Source organism: Bombina bombina, chromosome 5, assembly GCF_027579735.1.
Source record: "Bombina bombina isolate aBomBom1 chromosome 5, aBomBom1.pri, whole genome shotgun sequence".
NCBI lineage: Eukaryota > Metazoa > Chordata > Amphibia > Anura > Bombinatoridae > Bombina > Bombina bombina.
In genome coordinates, this window is record NC_069503.1 from 16,910,373 (window position 1) to 16,931,302 (window position 20,930).

Sequence of the window (20,930 nt, forward strand, 5' to 3'; positions counted from 1 at the left end):
ATATAATCTCAGCAGTGTGGTCCAGATAACATGTAGGGTGAAATATGAATATTAATAAATAACAATAAAATTGTCAATTAATCAATATTCAAGTTCTGACAGGTGAAATATTATGAACACAGAGAATATATTTGTTAAAAAAATGAGGATTCAGTTATAATGAAATATGTACATATGTATTAAAAAATTAACAATATATCAATAAGCTATATCGTATTCAGTTATACACAAGCACACTAAAAATTGCAAATAGATCACAAATGTTTACTATGTGTATTTACTACTAGTGATGTCACGAACCTAAAATTTTCGGTTCGCGAACGGCGGACTCGAACTTCCGGTATTGTTCGCGAACCGCCATTGAATTCAATAGGCAGACGAACTTTAAAACCTACAAGGACTCTTTCTGGCCACAATAGTGATGGAAAAGTTGTTTCAAGGGTACTAACACCTGGACTGTTGCATGCTGGAGGGGGATCCCTGGCAAAACTCCCATGGAAAATTACATAGTTTATGCAGAGTCTGCTTTTAAGCCATAATGGGTCTAAATCAACTAACATTCCCAAAGTGGCTGTCTCAAAACATCCCGGACAGAAGATAGATTGATAGATAGATATACATAGATTGATAGTTAGATAGAATCGATAGAAGAGAAATAAATAGATTTGTTAGATATTTAATTACCCTGATAAAGTCTAATAATTAAACATGCGTTCTTGGACCCAACTAGGTTGTGTTAAGTAGTACTGTTCTTCGCACTTTCAGCCCTGTAACTCCCCCTATTGGTGGAGGTCTATATGGCGGTTATGATTACCCTGACAAAGTATAACAACAAGACACGTGGTCTAGAGGAATGTGGCTGCACCTCACTGACGAGGCCCATAGAAGGCCGAAACGATCGTCTGGGGTTGTCATGTTCCTTGTTCAGAGGAGAATTGCCTGGTATTTCGGGGCTGGACTGACCTTACTTGGCAGGATCAGACTGATATACTTCAGGAAAGTTTTCTTCTGTGAAAAGCACAGTGGTCTAAAAGAGGATGCTTCCGGGTCGTAAATCGCCATAGAACAAGCCACTGAGCTGTTGTTCGTTCCTGGTAGAGCGCTTCTCTCTTTGTATGCAAAATATAATAACCAAACATATGCTCTGGGACCCATGGTAAGTAGGTTGTGTTAAGTAGTACTGTTCTTTGCAGTTTAATACCTGTTAAAACACCAAATGGTGGCAGGTCTATCTGGCCTTCATGATTAGCTGCACCCAAACCCAAAAAAAAGCTGATTGGTCTTAGACTAACACCCATGGCTAACTCGGTTGTTCCAGGGCGGTCAGGAGTGCTGGTGCGGTGTGACTCTCCGCTTTCAGGCAAGTCAACCCCAAGACGGCATGACACTGCCGTACCCGGGATGTAGCATAGTACCTGGGGAGCTGGGGGGGTGCCATAGATATGGAGCAAGACGCAGAAGTTGAAGAGGACTCAGCCGAGGAAGAGGTTATGGAAGAGGATGGAGTAGGAGGAGTAGAGGGGGTAGCAGCAGGCCTGCCTGCAAGTCGTGGCGGTGTCACCAACTCTTCTGCAGAGCCACGCATTCCATGCTTGTCAGAAGTCAGCAGGTTTACCCAATGCGCAGTGTAGGTGATATACCTGCCCTGACCATGCTTTGCAGACCAGCTATCCGTTGTCATATGGACCCTTGCCCCAACGCTGTGTGCCAGACATGCCATAACTTCCTTTCTCACAACAGAGTACAGGTTTGGGATTGCCTTTTGTGAAAATAAATTTCTGCCAGGTACCTTCCACTGCAGTGTCCCAATAGATACAAATTTTTTGAAAGCATCAGACTCCACCAGCTTGTATGGTAAAAGCTGACGGGCTAAGAGTTCAGACAAGCCAGCTGTCAGACGCCGGGCAAGGGGGTGACTTTGAGAAATTGGCTTCTTATGCTCAAACATGTCCTTGACAGACACCTGACCGTGGGCAGATGACCAGGAACTGCTACGTAAGAGAGACTGAGTGGAGGATGGTTGAGAGGGGGCAAGGAGGACAGCACTGGTTGACGTGGCTGAAGATGCTGGAGCAGGAGGAGGAGGGCGGCTTTCACTTTGTGTGCTGCTTCTACTCATGTGTTCTTCCCATCGGCGTTTGTGATGGGAGACTATGTGCCTTCGCAAAGCAGTTTTACCTAGGTGGGTGTTGGACTTCCCACGACTCAGTTTCTTTTGGCACAGGTTGCAAATGGCATCGCTGTTGTCAGAGGCAGACACACAAAAAAAATGCCACACTGCTGAGCTCTGCGATGACGGCATTCTGGTGGTGGCAACAGCATGCGTTGATGGGTGTCGGCGTGATGTCTGGCTGACCCCTGGTGACGATGCATGCTGTCTGACTGTGCCACTAGCTCCTTGAGACGACCTCCCCATGCTTCCAAATCGTCTCCTCCTCCTCCTCCTCTCTGTCTCCCCATCTGAACTTTCCCCCTCTTCTTCTTCTCTTCTAGCAGGCACCCACGTGACATCCACCGACACATCATCATCAACCGCTTCACTTGTATCTGAAACATCAAGAAAGGAAGCAGCAGCGGGTACAACATCATCATCATCATCACACCGTACCTCCATGTCCGTAATGCTGCCTGACTGAGACTGATCACTATTATCTACATCCTCTGTCAATGATGGTTGCGCATCACTCATTTCTTCCAAATGATGTGTCAATAACTCCTGTGACAGATCAAGTGAAGAGGCTGTGGTGCTAGTGTTGGTGGTGGCGACAGGCGGGGGAGTGGCACTGGTCACTTGAGACCTGCCCAAAGCACAGCTGGACTTAGATGGTGCGTCAAGGTTAGGAGGACTAGCAGCGGAAGCTGAAGAAGATTGGGTGCTGAAGAAGATTGGGTGTCCTGTGTTAGCCATTCAACTAGGTCCTCCTCAGAAGTTTTCGCATCCCCCCCTGGCACCCGGCGTCTGAACAATGTGCATATTTGTAGGGTCTAAAGGAATCACAGCACTACGACCACGACCACGGAACCTGCGGGGTGGCCTGCCTCTGCCTGTCATTTTTTTTTTAAATGGACACTAACAATACTATTACACCAATTGAGTGGTGGCACTGTGAAAGTGGGCACAGTATACGCTGTGAGACTGACAACAAAAAAGACAGATGTTTTAAAAATCGCAAATTGTTAATTTTTTTAAATATTACAAGTACTGTGACAACAAATATGATTGTTTGGCACTAGTTGGCAAATGGGCCTGTCTGGCACACACGCTAGGAGAAAGGAAACTGCAATTCAATGGCACTAGGAGACTGAAGAATCACAGTCAAAACAGTAATGATTAACAAAATTCTAATCCTGTTACAATAAATATGATTGGTGGCACTAATTGGCTAGTTGGGACTGGCACACAGGCAGGCAGGCAGGAGGAAAATGCAATTCAAGGAGGGCACTAGTAGACTGCAGATTGACAGTCAAAACAGTGATGATTGACAAATTTTGCAATCCTGTTAAAAGAAATATGATTGCTGGCACTAATTGGATAGTTGGGCCTGGCACACAGGCTGGCAGGCAGTAGAAAAGTGCAATTCAATGGCACGAGCAAACTGAGGATTAAGATCAACAATCAAATTTTTTTTAATTTTAATTAGTAACTATACTGTGACAACAATTATGATTGGTGTAAATAGTTGGCAAGACGGCCTGGCACAAAAGGCTGGCAGGCAGGAGGTAAATGCAATTCAAGGACAATAGGAGACTGAATACTGACAGTCAAAACAGTGATGATTGACAATTTTTGCAATACTGTTAAAAGAAATATGATTGCTGGCAATAATTGGCTAGGTGGGCCTGGCACACAGCAGGCTGCAAGGCAGGAGGAAAGTGAAATTCAATGGCACCAGCAAACTGAGGATTCACAACAACTATTACCAAAAATTTTAATTTTAAATTATTAAGAATAGTGTGACAACGAATATGATTGGTGTAAATATTTTTCAAGTAGGCCTGGCACACAGGCTTGGAAGGCAGTAGAAAAGTGCAATTCTAGGGCACGAGAAAACTGAGGATTAAGATCAACAATCAATAATTTTTTAATTTTAATTAGTAACTACACTGTGACAACAATTATGATTGGTGTAAATAGTTGGCAAGATGGCCTGGCACAAAAGGCTGGCAGGCAGGAGGTAAATGCAATTCAAGGACACTAGGAGACTGAATACTGACAGTCAAAACAGTGATGATTGACAATTTTTGCAATACTGTTAAAAGAAATATGATTGCTGGCAATAATTGGCTAGGTGGGCCTGGCACACAGCAGGCTGCAAGGCAGGAGGAAAGTGAAATTCAATGGCACCAGCAAACTGAGGATTCACAACAACTATTACCAAAAATTTTAATTTTTAATTATTAAGAATACTGTGACAAAAAATATGATTGGTGTAAATATTTTTCAAGTAGGCCTTGCACACAGGCTTGGAAGGCATTAGAAAAGTGCAATTCTAGGGCACGAGCAAACTGAGGATTAAGATCAACAATCAAGAATTTTTTAATTTTAATTAGTAACTATACTGTCTGTGACAACAATTATGATTGGTGTAAATAGTTGGCTAGACGGCCTGGCACAAAAGGCTGGCAGTGGCAGGCAGGAGGTAAATGCAATTCAATGGCACTAGGAGACTGAATATTTGCAGTCCAAAAAATTATGATTTTTATTTTTTTATATACTGTTACAAGAATTGTGATTGGTGCCACTAATTGGCTAGTTGGACCTGGCACACAGGCTGGCAGATATGAGTCGTGGATGTTAGGTAGGGCAGCAATTTAACACAGTATGCTGTGTAAGTGACAAAAACACAGGCCTGATAGAAAATTAAGTTAGATTACACTAGAAAAATATTTTAAAATTTTAGATTTTAATATTAAAATTATGTTAAGAAGTGCAATGCACATATGACTCTGAGTGGTCGCACTGGCTGGCTGCTACGTAGGGCAGCAATTAACAACAGTATGCTGTGTAAGTCAGATAGACAGTTAGACACAGGCCTGATAGAAAATAAAATTAGATTACACTAGCATAATGATTTAAAGACTTTTTTTTGGGAATTTAAAGAAAAAGCTTAAGCACATACATATGAGTCGTGGCTGATAGCCTTGGAAGGGCAGCTATTAAAAACAGTAGGCTCTGTAAGTCAGATACACACACGCCTGATAGAAAATACTATTAGATTACACTAGAAAAATGATTTAAATTATTTTTTTGGGGGGGGGATTAAAAAAAGGTTAAACACATATGAGTCGTGGCTCATAGACTAGGGAGGGCAGCAAGTAAACACAGTAGGCTCTGTATGTCAGCAAAACACACAGGCCGGATAGAAAATTTTATTAGATTACACTATCAAACAAATTTAAACTTTTTTTTTTATATATTTAAATTAAGGTGAAGAAGGTATGAGTGCTGGGTGGCTGCCTGGCACAGACCAATTAACCAAAAGACTGAAAAAAAATGAGGTATATTAATGCTGAGTGAGCCTGACAGACACAGGCCTGATAGTAAATGTAATTAGATTACACTAGCAAAATATTTTTTTTTTTTTTTAAATTTAAAATAATGTTATAAATGGATATTAACACTGGTGGCTGGCACAGAGCAATGAACCAGAGTATATGCTGTGTGACACAGGCCTGATAGAAAATGAAAAAAATTACACTAGCAAAATATTTTTTTATTTTTTTTTTAAATTTAAAATAATGTTATAAATGGATATTAACACTGGTGGCTGGCACAGAGCAATGAACCAGAGTATATGCTGTGTGACACAGGCCTGATAGAAAATGAAAAAAATTACACTAGCAAAATAATTAAATTTTTTGGTTAGTTAAATTTAAACTAATGTTGTTAGGGAGATATCAGTGGTGGCAGTATACACAGCATATGCTGTGAGCCTTAAACACACAGCCTGAAAGCCAGGCAAATGCTAATAAAAAAAAAAGAAAAAAAAAAAAGGCACGAAATATAGCCCTAAAAAGGGCTTTTTGGGGTGCTGTGCTTGCAGCAGAGATGAGTGGAGTCCTTCTGGACTGTAAATACACTAGCCAAGCTATGTTTTTCCTATTAATGTCAGGAGCAAAAACACAACACGTCCTCTCATTAAGAAAGCAAGGTCGTTATGAGTCTAAAATGGCGGATTCCGAGTAGCTGGGAGGGTCTGTGAGGGAGTGTCTGATGTTGATTGGCTCTAATGTGTCAGGCGGCTGTGACATAAAGGGTCAAAGTTTCCTCAATGATAACACATAGGGGCGCATCGAACATCGTCATGTGTTCGCCCACAAACGCGAACGCGAACAAGCTATGTTCGCTGTGAACCGTTCGCGGGCGAACAGTTCGGGACATCACTATTTACTACCAAGCCAATTATCTGATACACTGTAGAATAACATGAGATTACACTTGAACCAAGTTTTTCTAACCCAATGAATATAAATCTTATAGTTCAATTCAAAACAATACAAATAAACCAGCAATCCCTTATTACCGCACAATCTCTTATTACCGCACAATCCCTTATTTCCGCACAATCTCTTATTACCACACAATCCCATATTACTACACATACTTGTCATTGATTGATTTAGTGTAATGTAGTTTTACTCTTGCAGTATCAGTAACACCATGGTATTGCGTCGACCAACAACCATTTTTACTCACCGCACACACACTCTTACTCTCACATGCCCACTTTAACTTTAAAAATTAACCCTTATAGCTAAGCGGCAGTATAAGATAAAGGGACAGTCAACACCAGAATTTGTGTTGTTTTAAAAGAAAAATAATCCCTTTATTACCTATTCCCCAGTTTTGCATAACCAACACTGTTATATTAATACACTTTTTACCTCTGTGATAACCTTGTATTTAAGTCTCTTCAGCCTGCCCCCTTATTTCAGTTCATTTGACAGACTTGCATTTAAAAAAATCAGGAAACAAGCCAAGCACCAATAAGTAAAAATAAAACTTAGAACTTTATTTGTAACATTTAAAAAGAGAATAAAGCGGTAGAGAATATGGGGTAACCCCCCCAAAAAACAGCAGACTAACGTGTTTCGGCTAGGAGAGCCGTACTCATAGTCCCTAAAAACACTGAAAACTCACTGATTCAAATACCCAGTGTTCCATCGTAATAGGTTGGACAGTTAATTGAAATTTAAAGGTATATTCTCTTGCATGGTTTCAAGCCATATAGTATTCTGCTCAACATAGTACCAAATAGTTACCTTACATAATTTCTTTTAAGTGTCCAATTGGGGGCTTGGGTTGATCACTTTTATATAAATTTATTTGCAAAGGATTAACAATACATAGAAGTTAAACCTTGCAATAGGATTGTGTACATTAGTAAAAGAATCAATATACACTCGTTTTACAAACTACCATGAACTTAAATATACAAAATAATAATATAAATATATATAAATAATAAAGAACATTTCATGTATAAATGCATCCTACTATATCTCAAAAGATACCTAGAAATAATTAATGATAATAATAATGAAATTAAATAGATAATAAATAAATAATAACAAATAATGAAAAAATATATAATAAAAAGTCTAAAACTGGAAAAAACACAAAAATGCAAAAATGAGCCTATAACAAGAGATACTGTATTATGGCCAAAATATCTAAATCCTTCTAGGTCTGGAGCCTTAGGGTTTAAAGACCATCCCAAGCTGTAGCGAGAAAAGGTCATGGCCTATTCAGATCGCCTACATACAAACCACTAAGAGGAAGCGCATATTCACATTACTGATCCTAGCTATACAAAACTGTTAACCAAGTGAAAAATAAATAAATAATAAATCAAATAAATAGATGAACTAAAGTAAACAATGTTAATAAAAGAAAAATGAAAAAATATATAGAAAAGTAGAGCTGAAAATATGTGTATATATACAAATTCATATCTGTAACTGAGCCTATGACTAGAGACTATACTCCACATTGATAATTAATTTTAAATTTAAAGCCAATCAACTAGAGCTAAAACTAGGACTAACCAGAGCACTCACAGGAGACATATATCTTGTTATAATGGTATCAGGACCAATAGTTGATAAAGTCGTATTCAGAGTTCAGGCCCCAAGGTCTTTTAGTTTGGAGCCTGAAAATCCAATACATTTCCTGCCTTGAGAGGACCTTAAAACGGTCCCCCCCTCTCTTCTGGGGTTGGACTTTTTCAATGATCATCCACTTGAGTGAATGACAATCCTTGTCATGTTTTTGAACAAAATGGGTCACTAGTGTGGTGCTACTCTTGCCCACCCGGATAGTGGACAAGTGTTCAAGTATTCTTGAGCGGACATCCCTGGTGGTCAGACCCACATATTGCAGATTACACTCCTCGCACCAGAGGAGGTAAACGCAATATGTGGACTTGCAGTTCACACATGAGGAAATGTCAAAAGTTTCCCCTGTAACCATTGTGGAAAATGTGGTGCCCACTTGCACATATTCACATGCTTTGCATTGTGAGTATCCGCATCTGTATGTTCCTCTGTGGCTGAGCCAGGAAGAAGTTGTACCTGTCACTGGGGTAGCTCTTTTTAGTTGGAAAGGGGAAACAAGATTTCCTATTGTTTTTTATTTCTCCTGTAGGAAAATCTACAGCCTTTCTTTACTGTCTCTGTGAGGGCATCATCTGCCACCAACAACCGAAAATGATTTCGGATTATACTACAAATCTGTATTGATATTGGGCTGAATAGTCTGTAACAAAGGTCAGTGTGTTGTCTGATCTTTTAGTTGGAATATGTTTATCCTGAAGGAGACTTCCTCGTGGGATAGTATTCACTTCATTCCTGGCTCTTCTGATAACTTTTTTGCTGTACCCCCATTGTTGCAGACGTCTCTCCAAGTCGTCCGCATGTGTTTCATAACCTTGGGGGGGTCCACTACAGGAATTAGATTTTTTGGAGACATGTGATCTTATTACCCTAAGGGAATTGGAGAGAGAGGGAACATCAAGGTCGGAACAGCAGAACCCAGATAGGATTAGAAGATATAGGAATCCCTTTACATTCTATCCTATCCAGAGTAGGGGCAACATCATAGAGACCTTCTACAGAAGGGTAGAATCTTATTTAAGGCAACTAACCCTGTCCCAGGTAAACCCTCAGAGGAATATGTCACTGAATGAAAGGAAAGCCCTTAAATCTGGAAGAGAATTCGGAAGGGTTTATTAAGCAGGCGGATAAGGGGGGCTCAGTGGTTCTCCTCAACAGGTCTGACTACATTACAGAAGCCCTGAGGCAATTAGAAAATGTAGAAAATTATGAACATTTAAAACAAGACCCCACGCACAGCTTTCAGAGAGAACTTGTGCACCTTCTAGATGGAGCAGTGGAGGATGGACTGTTAGATGACAAGACTTCTAAATATCTTTTTGTGGAATATCCGGTCATCCCCCTGTTCCATCATCTTCCAAAGGTGCACAAGTCACTAGAGAATGTCCAGGGTAGACCCATAGTGAATGGCATAGGGTCTATGCTGGAACATCTCTCTGAGTGGCTGGACGGAATACTCCAGCCCCTGGTTAAATCTCTCCCCAGCTATGTTAAGGATTCCAAACAAGTACTGAACTTGGTAGAAAAGGTACCTTGGGAGCAGGATTTTGGGTGGCTCACGGTGGATGTTGTGTCCCTATATTCAATGATACCACATGAATGGGGCATACAAGCAGTTGCATATTTTTTGAAAGAGGGAACAACCCACAGTGATCCATTCATCTCCTTTGTTCTTGATGTTACTAAATTCCTGCTATCCCACAACTATTTTCGATTTGAGGGGGAATTCTACCTGCAGAGACGTGGGACCGCCATGGGGGCCAAATTTGCCCCCACATACGCCAACCTGTTCATGGGTTGGTGGGAGCGGTCCCACGTCTATGCGGCTGGAAACCCCTTCAGATCAAAAATTAAACTATATATTCGCTATATAGATGATCTTCTATTTATATGGAAGGGAAGCAAAGAACAAGCACAGGATTTTGTTGACTATTTGGGCCTCAATGAAGTGAATCTAAGATTCACATTCGAGTTTAGCCTGACCTGGGTACATTATTTGGATTTGGAACTAAGGGGCTGGTCTTCTGGGAGGGTTTCCTCACAGGTGTATAGGAAGCCCATTTCAGGAAACAGCCTCTTACATGCCAAAAGTTGCCATCCTAAACACATGCCCTACTCAGTGGCCAAAGGCCAATTTGTGCGCATTAAACGGAACTGTACTTTACCCCAAGGTTATGAAACACATGCGGACGACTTGGAGAGACGTCTGCAACAATGGGGGTACAGCAAAAAAGTTATCAGAAGAGCCAGGAATGAAGTGAATAGTATCCCACGAGAAAGTCTCCTTCAGGATAAACATATTCCAACTAAAAGATCAGACAACACACTGACCTTTGTTACAGACTATTCAGCCCAATATCCACAGATTTGTAGTATAATCCTAAATCATTTTCGGTTGTTGGTGGCAGATGATGCCCTCACAGAGACAGTAAAGAAAGGCTGTAGGTTTTCCTACAGGAGAAATAAAAAACAATAGGCAATCTTGTTTCCCCTTCCCAACTAAAAAGAGCTACCCCAGTGACAGGTACAACTTCTTCCTGGCTCAGCCACAGAGGAACATACAGATGTGGATACTCACAATGCAAAGCATGTGAATATGTGCAAGTGGGCACCACATTTTCCTCAATGGTTACAGGGGAAACTTTTGACATTTCCTCATGTGTGAACTGCAAGTCCACATATTGCGTTTACCTCCTCTGGTGCGAGGAGTGTAATCTGCAATATGTGGGTCTGACCACCAGGGACGTCCGCTCAAGGATACGTGAACACTTGTCCACTATCCGGGTGGGCAAGAGTAGCACCACACTAGTGACCCATTTTGTTCAAAAACATGACAAGGATTGTCATTCACTCAAGTGGATGATCATTGAAAAAGTCCAACCCCAGAAGAGAGGGGGGGACCGTTTTAAGGTCCTCTCAAGGCAGGAAATGTATTAGATTTTCAGGCTCCAAACTAAAAGACCTTGGGGCCTGAACTCTGAATACGACTTTATCAACTATTGGTCCTGATACCATTATAACAAGATATATGTCTCCTGTGAGTGCTCTGGTTAGTCCTAGTTTTAGCTCTAGTTGATTGGCTTTAAATTTAAAATTAATTATCAATGTGGAGTATAGTCTCTAGTCATAGGCTCAGTTACAGATATGAATTTGTATATATACACATATTTTCAGCTCTACTTTTCTATATATTTTTTTATTTTTCTTTTATTAACATTGTTTACTTTAGTTCATCTATTTATTTGATTTATTATTTATTTATTTTTCACTTGGTTAACAGTTTTGTATAGCTAGGAGCAGTAATGTGAATATGCACTTCCCCTTTGTGGTTTGTATGTAGGCGATCTGAATAGGCCATGACCTTTTCTCGCTACAGCTTGGGATGGTCTTTAAACCCTAAGGCTCCAGACCTAGAAGGATTTAGATATTTTGGCCATAATACAGTATGTTAGCAAGAGAGGAGACAATGGCACTACTCGGTTTATTGGTGTATTTTAACGTTCCCCTATTATTTCATAGAAAACATGAGTGTACTTGGTGTTAGTACACTCCAATATTGTGTATCTGATAGGGATAGGTGCTTGTACCGGTAGACAAATTTATACAGAGAATCAGTAAGAGACTGAAAAAGGGTACAAATGTAGCACTCTGAGAACGTGTTGATGTAACATAGGAAGTGTAAGAATTGAAACAAATTAAAATATAACTTTTACTAGATCAAGTTAAAAACAGGGGATTTACAAACATATTAAAAGAATTTGGATGTACTACCTATTAGCTATGTAGTGTCCCTACTAGCTATTGGGAGACCTATACCCTTGTTAGGTTGATGTATAGTCTCTAGATAAATCAAATGACAAGGTTATCCCTTGGTATGTGACTCTAGGTACTGTATGCCCCTAAGTTGGGTAAGTTGTCATGAACACTTGAGACTTATGACTTTGGATCACTGCTGTAACCCACAAATTACCAAAAGGACTGGAAAGTCCTCGTTTTACCTATTAATACCGTAATAGTAATACCTGCAGTGCTATAAGATTTGAAGAGTCTGAAAAACTCCTCGTTTTACCTATTAATACCGTGATGAACTGTATCTATATTTCTACAGAAGTAGTTATAAGGAGTCAGTAATTAAACTCCAATAGTATATTTTACCTATTAATACCGTGATGAACTGTATCTATATTTCTACAGAAGTAGTAATAAGGAGTCAGTAATTAAACTCCAATTGTGTATTTTACCTATTAATACCGTGATGAGCTGTATCTATATTTCTACAGGAGTAGTTTTGAGGAGTCAGTTATTAAACTCCAATTGCATATTAGAATCATTCACTAGTTAGTATTAAGGAGATCAGACCTTTGTATAGACGTTATCTTGTTGATACCACTAATAGTACTGTATAGTACTGTACTATAGTACTAATAGTACTGTATAGTACTAATAGTACTAATAGTACTGTAAAAAGGTAAATTATACTTGTTGATTACTTCTATAAATATCTAGGTATTTTGTAGCTTTGAATCAGTTTAGTATGATTTCTATAAATATCTAGCTAAAGTATAGATTTGTATAAGTCTAGTATAATTTGGTATTTCCTATTAGTAAACCAAGTTGCTTGTCTGGCTAGTATGGCTGAATAGCTTACACTAGACACCGCAGTTGCGGCAATAAAATTTTTATGCTATTATTACATTGTCATTTGAAAAAGGTAGTCTATCAACAAATTTTAGTTAAAAACAACATGTAAGGAAGAACGGGGGGACGCCACTGACGCGTTTCGCCGTTGTGGCTGTATCAAAGGCTCCAGACCTAGAAGGATTTAGATATTTTGGCCATAATACAGTATCTCTTGTTATAGGCTCATTTTTGCATTTTTGTGTTTTTTCCAGTTTTAGACTTTTTATTATATATTTTTTCATTATTTGTTATTATTTATTTATTATCTATTTAATTTCATTATTATTATCATTAATTATTTCTAGGTATCTTTTGAGATATAGTAGGATGCATTTATACATGAAATGTTCTTTATTATTTATATATATTTATATTTTTATTTTGTATATTTAAGTTCATGGTAGTTTGTAAAACTAGTGTATATTCATTCTTTTACTAATGCACACAATCCTATTGCAAGGTTCAACTTCTATGTATTGTTAATCCTTTGCAAATAAATTTATATAAAAGTGATCAACCCAAGCCCCCAATTGGACACTTAAAAGAAATTATGTAAGGTAACTCTATTTGGTAATATGTTGAGCAGAATACTATATGGCTTGAAACCATGCAAGAGAATATACCTTTAAATTTCAATTAACTGTCCAACCTATTACGATGGAACACTGGGTATTTGAGTCAGTGAGTTTTCAGTGTTTTTAGGGACTATGAGTACGGCTCTCCTAGCCGAAACGCGTTAGTCTGCTGTTTTTTTGGGGGTTACCCCATATTCTCTACCGCTTTGTTCTCTTTTTAAATATTACAAATAAAGTTCTAAGTTTTATTTTTGCTTATTGGTGCTTGGCTTGTTTTCTGATTTTTTGATATTGCCAATTTACCACTAGCCAGCACCATCTGGATAGCCCACCGCAGCTACCATCTGTGAGGAGGCGAATGAAAGTTTTTTACCCTCTTCGGAAGTTTCACCTACGGTATAGAAAGAGTGTGCATTATGGAAAGGCATATAGATTTGGATACTTTTAATCAAATATCTGTTCTCATTATCATCTGGCATTTGTTGATATAAAGACTATGTCATTTAATCTGTATTAAGGAAACGTATATTAGGCATTGGTTTGAATTAGGCTAACTGTTCATTCATGAATCCTAAGGCATAACTTCCTGATAAAGTCCAGAGGTTTACATTTAAAGTTTGTGTTTCCGGTTTAAACTACAGTGGGGCTTTACATACAGACTAGTTGGGACCTTCTCTTTCAGACTTGCATTTTAGCCAATCAGTGCTCACTCCTAGGTCACTTCACGTGCATGAGCTGAATGTTATCTATATGAATCACATGAACTAATGCCCTCTAGTGGTCAAAATGCTTTTAAATTAGAGGCAGTCTTCAAGGTATAAGAAATTCGCATACAAACCTCCTAGATTTTGCTTTCAACTAAGAATACCAAGAGAACAAAGCAAAGTTGGTGATAAAAGTAAATTGGGAAGTTGTTTAAAATGAAATGCCCTTTTTTTAATCATGAAATGATTTTTTGGACTTGACTGTCTCTTTAAAGTAATATTGTACTATTTTTTGTTCAGTTGTTTAATGAGTCTGTTCTGAAGCTGCACTCAGTTATACTTTTTTAAAACATTTTGTTCCAGCAGCAGCCATTAGTGATGTCGCAAACTTAAAAATTTCGGTTCGCGGACTCGAACTTCCGCTACTGTTCGCGAACCGGCGAACCGAGCGAACCACCATTGACTTCAATAGGCAGGCGAACTTTAAAACCCACAAGGACTCTTTCTGGCCACAATAGTGATGGAAAAGTTGTTTCAAGGGTACTAACACCTGGACTGTGCTATGCTGGAGGGGGATCCATGGCAAAACTCCCATGGAAAATTACATAGTTGATGCAGAGTCTGCTTTTAACCCATAAAGGGCCTAAATCACCTAACATTAATAAATTGTTTGCAATAACGTGCTTTTAAACATCAGTTATGATGTTGTATCGATCAGGTAGTGTAAGGGTTACGCCCGCTTCACAGTGACAGACCAAACTCCAAGTGTAACGCACCGCAAACAACCGCAAACAGTCCATTTGCACAACCACAAGATAGATAGATTTGATAGATAGATACATAGATTACATAGCTCAATAGATGCAATATACATATGATCGATACGAATTACATAGTTCAATAGATGCAATATCCATTTGATAGATACGAATTTTATCGATCAAAAGATGCAATATACATTTGATAGATACGAATTACATCGATCAAAAGATGCAATATACATTTTATAGATACGAATTACATCGATCAATAGATGCAATATACATTTGATAGATACGATTGATAGATAGATTTGATAGATAAATAGATAGATTTGAAAGATATATAATTTCCCTGACAGAGTATAACAATAAGACATGCGGTCTGTGACCCGTGGTGTGTTAAGTAGTACTATTCTTAGTAGTTTACTACTACCTGTTACTCCCCCTATCGGGGGAGGTCTATATGGCCTGCATTTTTGGAACAGGGAGATGGAAGAAGATGATTGGTCTGTCCTCCTACTTCAAATTTGTCAAAAACACAAGTGGCTGTCTCAAAACAGTCCGGCCACGAGATAGATAGATTTGATAGATAGATATACATAGATTGATAGTTAGATAGAATTGATAGAAGATAAATAGATAGATTTGATAGATATATAATTACCCTGAAAAAGTATAATAATAAAACATGCGGTCTGGGACCCATGGTAACTAGGTTGTGTTAAGAAGTACTATTGTTAGCACTTTAATCCCTGTTACTCCCCCTATCGGCGGAGGTCTATATGGCCTGCATGATTACCCTGACAAAGTATAACAACAAAACATGCGGTCTGGGACCCATGGTAACTAGGTTGTGTTAAGTAGTACTATTCTTAGCACTTTCATCCCTGTAACTCCCCCTATCGGGGGAGGTCTATATGGCCTGCATGATTACCCTGACAAAGTATAACAACCAAACATGCGGTCTGGGACCCATGGTGGTACTGGTATAACTAGGTTTTCTTAAGTAGTACTATTCTTAGCAGTTTAATCCCTGTGATTGGTCTGTCCTCCTACTTCAAATTTGTCAAAAACACAAGTGGCTGTCTCAAAACAGTCCGGACACGAGATATATAGATTTGATAGATAGATATACATAGATTGATAGATAGAATCGATAGAACATAAATAGATAGATTTGTTAGATATATAATTACCCTGACAAAGTATAATAATTAAACATGCGGTCTGGGAACCATGTTAACTAGGTTGTGTTAAGTTGTACTATTCTTAGCACTTTAATCCCTGTAACTCCCCCTATCGGCGGAGGTCTATACGGCCTGCCTGATTACCCTCACCAAATATAACCACAAGACATGCGGTCTGGGACCCATGGTAACTAGGTTGTGTTAAGTAGTACTGTTCTTATTAGTTTAATACCTTTTACAACCCCTAATGGTGGGAAGTCTATATGGCCTGCATGATTAGCCGGACCAAATAAAACAACAAGACATGCGGTCTTGGACTGGGACCCATGGCTAACTAGGTTGTGTAAAGTAGTTCTATTCTTAGCACTTTCATCCCTGTTACTCCCACCTCTCGGGGGAGGTCTACATGGCCATCATGATTAGCCTAACAAAGTACAACAATAAAACCTGCGCTCTTGGAACCATGTTAACTAGGTTTATTTCAGTAGTACTGTTCTTAGCAGTTTAATACCTGTTACAACCCCTAATGGTGGGAGGTCTATATGGCCTGCATGATTATCCGGACCAAATAAAACAAGACATGCGATCTTGGACTGGGACCCATGGCTAACTAGGTTGTGTAAAGTAGTACTATTCTTAGCACTTTCATCCCTGTTACTTACAGACCTCTCGGGTGGAGGTCTGTATGGCCATCATGATTAGCCTAACAAAGTACAACAATAAAACCTGCGCTCTTGGAACCATGTTAACTAGGTTTATTTCAGTAGTACTGGGGGAGGTCTATATGGCCTGCATGATTACCCTCACCAAAATATAACAACAAGACGTGTGGTCAGGGAACCATGGTAAGGTTACTTCCTTTTGCACAATCAAGTATACCAGTTGCAGACAGAGATTCTGACCCTGCATTATGGCTGCACCTCTCCCTAAAAGAGGCATCTGTTACAGAGTCTGTGGGCCTGTATGCAAAGAGCTGGCCTGCCTAAAAGGAGCAGCAAGGCAGTACAGGTCGTTCTCCTTCAGCCGTTTTATACAATGGCCCACGACCCTCAACAGGCACAACAGCATGAAACACCACATATGCCATCCTTTTGCACAATAGAGTACAGGTATGACATTGATTTGAGGAACCCGGAGATAATTTAGAGGAACCGGGAATATTGAACAAAAAACGTGCTTGGACATCCAGTACAGGTCATTCTCCTTCCGCCTTTGTAGACGAGGGTCCAGGACCCTCCACAGACACAACAGCAGGAAACACCACATATGCTATCTTTTTGAACAATAGAGTACAGGTATGGCATCGATTTTAGGAACCCGGAGATAATTTTTAGTAACTGGGAAATTTAAAAAAAAAACATGATTGGACACCCAGTACCCTTCGTTCTCCTTCAGCCTTTTTATACGAGGGTCCCGGACCCTCAACAGAAACAACAGCAGGAAACACCACATATGCCATCCTTTTGAACAATCCAGTACAGGTATGGCATCCATTTTAGGAACCCGGAAATAATTTTTAGGAACCGGGAGATGGAAAAAGATGCTTGGACAACCAGTACACTTCTTTCTCCTTCAGCCTTTTTAGACAAGGGTCCAGGACCCTCAACAGAAAAAACAGCAGGAAACACCACCTATGCCATCCTTTTGAACAATAGAGTACAGGTATGGCATCGATTTTAGGAACCCGGAGATAATTTTTAGGAACCGGGAAATTTAAAAAGAAACATGATTGGACACCCATTACACTTCGTTCTCCTTCAGCCTTTTTATAAGAGGGTCCAGGACCCTCAACAGAAACAACAGCAGGAAAGAGCACATATGCCATCCTTTTGAACAATAGAGTACAGGTATGGCATTGATTTTAGAAACCCGGAGATCATTTTTAGGAACCGGGAAATTGAACAAAAAAAATGATTGGACACCCAGTACACTTCGTTCTCCTACAGCCTTTTTATAAGAGGGTCCAGGACCCTCAACAGAAACAACAGCAGGAAAGAGCACATATGCCATCCTTTTGATCAATAGAGTACAGGTATGGCATTGATTTTAGAAACCCGGAGATAATTTTTAGGAACCGGGAAATTGAACAAAAAAAATGATTGGACACCCAGTACACTTCTTTCTCCTTCAGCCTTTTTATAAGAGGGTCCAGGACCCTCAACAGAAACAACAGCAGGAAACACCACATATGCCATCCTTTTGAACAATACAATACAGGTATGGCATTGATTTTAGAAACCTGGAGATAATTTTTAGGAACCGGGAAATTGAACAAAAAACCATGCTTGGACACCCAGTACAGTACAGGTCGTTCTCCTTCAGCCTTTTTATAAGAGGGTCCAGGACCCTCAACAGAAACAACAGCAGAAAAACACCACATATGCCATCCTTTTGCACAATAGAGTACAGGTATGGCATCCATTTTAGAAACCCGGAAATAATTTTTAGGAACCGGGAGATGGAAAAAGATGCTTGGACAACCAGTACACTTTGTTCTCCTTCAGCCTTTTTAGACGAGGGTCCCGGACCCTCAACAGAAACAATAGTAGTAAACACCATATATGCCATCCTTTTGCACAATAGATTACAGATATGGCATTGATTTGAGGAACCCGGAGATAATTTAGAGGAACCGGGAATATTGAACAAAAAATGCGCTTGGACACCCAGTACAGGTCGTTCTCCTTCAGCCTTTTTATACGCTGACCCACGACCCTCAACAAGCACAACAGCATGAAACACCACATATGCCATCCTTTTGCACAATCGAGTACAGGTATGGCATTGATTTGAGGAAACCGGAGATAATTTAGAGGAACCGGGAATACTGAACAAAAAATGTGCTTGGACACCCAGTACAGGTCGTTCTCCTTCAGCCTTTCTATACGATGGCCCACTACCCTCAACAGGCACAACAGCATGAAACACCACATATGCCATCCTTTTGCACAATTGAGTACAGGTATGGCATTGATTTGAGGAACCCGGAGATAATTTAGAGGAACCGGGAATATTGAACAAAAAATGTGCTTGGACACCCAGTACAGATCGTTCTCCTTCAGCCTTTTTATACGATGGCCCACAACCCTGAACAGGCACAACAGCATGAAACACCACATATGCCATCCTTTTGCACAATCGAGTACAGGTATGGCATTGATTTGAGGAACCCAGAGATAATTTAGAGGAACCGGGAATATTGAACAAAAAATGTGCTTGGACACCCAGTACAGGTCGTTCTCCTTCAGCCTTTTTATACGATGGCCCACGACCCTGAACTGGCACAACAGCATGAAACACCACATATGCCATCCTTTTGCACAATCAAGTACAGGTATGGCATTGATTTGGGGAACCCAGAGATAATTTAGAGGAACCGGGAATATTGAACAAAAAATGTGCTTGGACACCCAGTACAGGTCATTCTCCTTCAGCCTTTTTATACGATGGCCCACGACCCTCAACAGGCACAACAGCATGAAACACCACATATGCCATCCTTTTGCACAATCGAGTACAGGTATGGCATTGATTTGAGGAACCCAGAGATAATTTAGAGGAACCGGGAATATTGAACAAAAAATGTGCTTGCACACCCAGTACAGGTCGTTATCCTTCAGCCTTTTTATAAGATGGCCCACGACCCTCAACAGGCACAACAGCATGAAACACCACATATGCCATCCTTTTGCACAATAGAGTACAGGTATGGCATTGATTTGAGGAACCCGGAGATAATTTAGAGGAACCGGAATATTGAACAAAAACGTGCTTGGACACCAAGTACAGGTCGTTCTCCTTCAGCCTTTTTATACGATGGCCCACGACCCAAAACAGGCACAACAGCATGAAACACCACATATGCCATCCTTTTGCACAATATAGTACAGGTATGGCATCGATAGAACCCGGAGATAATTGTTCGGAACCGTGAGATGGAAAAAGATGCTTGGTCGGTCCTCCTACTTCAAATTTGGGGCACTGCGCGTGCAATGTACTGTGCCACCGCATATGAGTGGTGTGTTAAGTAGTACTATTCTTAACAGTTTAATCACTGTTATGCGCCTTTTTTTTTGCTTTGAGTTTTGTAGCCACAGTGCAGCAGCAGAGGCCAGAAAAATGAGGCATGTATGTACAAATGCCTTAAAAATTCGGTATTGTTGCAGCCGCTGCTGTAGCAGCGGCCAGAAAAATTGATGTTTGTAAAACAGTTAGAAAGTGCCCTAAAACCTTGCGGCTTGAATACTAGTTGTTGGCGGATAAGTCACGCAAGTCATCCTGCATTATAAGGAAAAAAAAAGCCAGCATGTGTACCATTTGTAGCCCAAGGCAGCTCATCTCATCATCACCCAATGTCAGTCCCTTCGGGATCCATCTCTCATTCATTTAAATAAAGGTGAGATAATCAAGACTTTTTTGACCTAGGCGACTTCTCTTCTCAGTGACAAAACCTCCTGCTGCACTGAAGGTCGGACAGGACACTTGAAGCGGGGCAGGCCAGAAGTTCAATTGCAAATTGGGATAGCTCAGGCCACAGGTCAAGCCTGCACACCCAGTAGTCAAGGGGTCCATTGCTCCTCAGAGTGTCGAGATCCGCAGTTAATGCTAGGTAGTCCGCTACCTGTCGGTTGAGTCTTTCTCTGAGGCTGGATCCCGAAAGGCTCTGGCGATGCATAGGAGTTAAAAAGGTCTGCATGTCCTCCATCAACAACACGTCAGGAAAGCATGTCCTTGCCACCGTGGTCATGGGAGGAGGAGGATGATTACTTTCATCTCTTCCCCTGTTAGATTCCCGTTGTGCTGTGACATCACCCTTATACGCTGTGTAAAGCATAGTTTTTAATTTATTTTTGAAATGGTCCATCCTTTCCGACTTGCGGGAATTTGGTAACATTTCAGGCACCTTAT

General features: G+C 40.1%; 1 protein-coding gene across 1 annotated transcript in view; it reads left to right on the forward strand.

Annotated features, from left to right (window-relative positions):
- Positions 1 to 20,930, forward strand: part of LOC128661237 (verrucotoxin subunit beta-like) — a 232,103-nt gene that overhangs the window by 155,702 nt on the left and 55,471 nt on the right. The window lies entirely within an intron of this gene.